This window comes from Gossypium arboreum, chromosome 10 (assembly GCF_025698485.1).
Source record: "Gossypium arboreum isolate Shixiya-1 chromosome 10, ASM2569848v2, whole genome shotgun sequence".
In the NCBI taxonomy this organism is placed as follows: domain Eukaryota; kingdom Viridiplantae; phylum Streptophyta; class Magnoliopsida; order Malvales; family Malvaceae; genus Gossypium; species Gossypium arboreum.
Genome location: NC_069079.1, coordinates 9,163,112 through 9,166,707, shown reverse-complemented (window position 1 = coordinate 9,166,707; position 3,596 = coordinate 9,163,112). Strand labels below are relative to the sequence as shown.

The window sequence follows — 3,596 nt, the reverse complement described above, 5'->3', positions numbered from 1 at the left end:
TCCCCCATTTCATTTCCACAATTTCCCCTAACTGATTGAAATCCCTAACTATTTGTTTGAGAAAATTTTCTATTAAAGAAACAATCCAACATAAATTCTTTTTTCCGTCCAAATTATCAAAATCATTTAACTTTTTGTTTGAGCCTAATTTTTGGCTAGAAATTCTTCGCCTCTTTCTTTCCTTCATCGCTTCAAAAGGTAAAATTCTTCGCCTAATTTTATTTCATGTCTTATTACTGTTTTAGTGTATTTGTATATAATTTGTCTATACATGGGGATAATTCATTTTTTTTATATTCCCAATTCTATTTAGCATGATTGGTAAGGATTTATTTACTTTGTTTGTTCATGCTTCTCAAAGCTTGATTCTATGTTCTAGTATGTTACATGTTTTTTCCCGGCTTGTAAGTTGGTTTTTTCCCTCTCATTGTGTTTGAAACTATTATATTCTACTTGTCCTTTGATGTCGAATAACAAGGGAAAATGCACCAAACTACCTTTGTATTGAGTGGATAACAAAGATAACTGTGTGATATGGGAGGCTGCTGTTGTTCTTCCCAGAAACCTAATCTGTATGGTACACCTGTATATTATTATGTTAGTAATATGCTCATCTTATGAATACGTCTAATGTCTTTATTATCATATAGGAATTTTTCTTATTTCATACTTAAGAAATGGAGCATGTTTGTTTGGAATATTGGGAGTATTCACTCACAATAATCCACAATAACAAGTTGGAAAACGAATGGAAAAGGAAGAAGCAAATGAGAATGAAAAGAATAATATTTTTAATACCATTAGTTCACTCTTTTTGTAATTGGTGATTCCATGAAATTGATATTCTTTTTAATCCATTTTGTTCCTTCTTTCACTTGAACCAGTTATAGAACCTGTGATCTGCAACTGATTTTCTGATCTGATTAATGTTGGAACTTTTTGTTTCCCCCAGGGTCTTCCTTAATCATATGAATAGAGATGTTTGTTTGTATGCATTCTCAGATTTGTGGAAACAATTTTTATTGTGATTTCCTGCTTCAACTTGTCTGATTCTTCATTGTATTTTGCTATTTCTTTCTTTCTTTTTTAATATTGATGAAGAGCAAAAGGGAAAACAAAACTAGAGGTTTGGTATATGAATCCATCAATTCCCCTAACATGAGAATCTCCTCCAAATAAACCATAAAAAACTTCATGGGAGATTGAGTGTTTATATGTGTGTGAAGGATAAAGTCTTTATGTTGTTTGTTTTGGCCATTGTGCTAATATAGTAGCTTACCTGGTGATTTCTAATTTCTTTAGGTGGAGATATCCCTTTAACTACTACCTTGGTAAAAGGGTTCTTGAGAATCCCTATCTTTTATGTATTATTCTTTGAATTTTACAAACCCTTTCCACAGTGTCCACCATCTTAGGAAGAGAATGAGTCTTTAACACCTCATGATGTATTATTGCAGAGTTTTGGTTTGGGGAAACATTTAAGTTTGGGTTTGGAGATACGTAGTTATTAGCATTAGTTGGCAGATAACATTGTCCCAGTACAGGTTATAGTTCGTTGCGAAGGTGTGCTATCCTTTTTAATACCTGGTACAGACTAGAATTAATGGTTGTTTTTCATTACTGTTTTTTTTAGTCTTCGACCACTCTCACATAGGGAGCTATTAAATTTCAGCTTAGTTAATGCTTGAATAAGAGGGGATGCGTATGTACCTAGCATGAATAAGCCTAAGACTCGACTTAAGGGCAGTTTAATTTTAATATTGGTGATACGAATGCTTGGTGATATGAATGCATTTTAATTTTAATATTTTGAATTTCTATGAACTTTTTATATTTTTACTTTTAATTTTGATTTTATTTTTTATTTTTATAATTTTAAATTACTTGTTAATGTAACATATAATACTATGTTAAATTTTATTTTTATAATTTTATTTTTAATTTTTAATTTTAAATTTAGCTAAAATAATAATGATTAAATTGAAAAAATAAATATTAAGATCTAAATTTACTATTATATATTATTATTTCTTCGTTTTGAGGAACAAATGTTTACACATTTGAGATAAATTAATTACTAAGGAAAATGACTTCAATTAATATCATATTTCGAATTTAAAATAATTTTAGTTTTTCTTCTAATAAAGTTACTCATTTCAAGGATATTAAAATTTTAAAGTAATTGTTTTCTTAAAAATATTTTATATTTGTAAACAGGCCAATTTGCCCGGCCCGTTACAAACAGACCAAAAACCAATAATTAATAAAAGTCCAAAAGCCCATTAATTAAAAGTCCTTTTTTTTTACAATCCAAAACCCAAAATGAATACATGACCCATAGCCCAAAACTAATATTAACCTAGACCAAAAATAGAGCCCGATAGGGCCAATCTATTGGAAATTATTGGAAACCCTAACCCTAGCCCCATTCGCTCAGCGCCGCAATCGAGCCCCTCAGCGCCGCAACTGAGCCCCCCAGCACCGTACCACCTCTGTACGCCTTCGTACACCACCCTCGTGCTACCACGTCACCCCGTACCTGCAAACAAAAACAAACAAAACGACAGCAGGACAACAGCAAATGGCAGCAAAGAAAAAATAGCAGGGAATTTCTTTGTATTTTTTCTTTTGATTTCGGCTATAAAGCCATTTTCTTTTATTTGTAACGATACAGAGATTAAAGAGAAAAGTCATCAAAAACCTTAAAAAGGTGATTTTTAAGTGCCATAGATACTTGCTTTTCAATCTGTTTTTCTTAGTTTTTCTTGACCCTGCATATGATTTTAACATAAAAAAAGAAAAGGAGGGTTTACCTTTGCGAAAACGCCATCGGGGTCCTTCTCCTTCGTCGAAGTCTAAGCTGAGATGGGATCTCGGGGTTGAGATCGGCCTTAAATCATGGCTTGAGTAGAGGTAGGAAAGGCCCTTACATTTATCCATCGATTTTCGTGGTGGATTAAGGGTCGAACGGCGGTTAAATGGGGGCAAACATCTAGGGTTTCGGTTTCCCCTATTTGCTTTGTTAAAGCATTCTAGTTTTTGGGCTGATTTCCCTTTTAATTGACAGCATGGAGTGGTGTCGTTTCAGGCTAAGTTCAATAGCCTTTGAAACGACGCCGTATGGACCCATTTGGCACAACCCGCACGCGTATGACCCGACCCGGGGAGGATCCGCTTGTTTCCCATGAATGGGAAATTTGTGTTCTAGGTCCTTCCCCTTTCGCGCGGCATTCGAATTGGCCTATATTCGCATTTCTTTCTTTCTTTTAAATTGCCCTGTAATTTTGCGTGCGTTTGCACTTTGATCCGAACTTCAGCGTTGCGTTTTGGGGGTCTGGGTTATTTCCAAACTTGGTCCCTGCGCATTCGTAGGTGTTGCATGCCGATCCCTTTGTTATTTTGCCAGTTGATTTTGTTTATAATTTGTCTCTTTTATTTTCGATTTTGTTTTAATTAAGTCCTTTGTATTTATTCATTTTATGGCTTATTATCATTTTTAAGACACGTTCAACTTTTTTTTATCCTTGTTTACCTATTATAAGTTATTTCAATGGTTTGATTTCTTTCTTTATCACTTTGGTAAATATTTTTATACG

At 33.5% G+C, this 3,596-nt stretch overlaps 1 long non-coding RNA gene across 1 annotated transcript; it reads right to left on the bottom strand.

Annotated features, from left to right (window-relative positions):
* Window positions 1–2,182: 2,182 nt before the first annotated feature.
* LOC108488363 (uncharacterized) lies at window positions 2,183–3,277 on the bottom strand. The gene is made up of 2 exons (XR_001871738.2): window positions 2,814–3,277; window positions 2,183–2,539 (listed from the first exon to the last, which is right to left on the bottom strand). It is a non-coding gene; the product is annotated as an uncharacterized LOC108488363 (long non-coding RNA).
* Window positions 3,278–3,596: the final 319 nt, after the last annotated feature.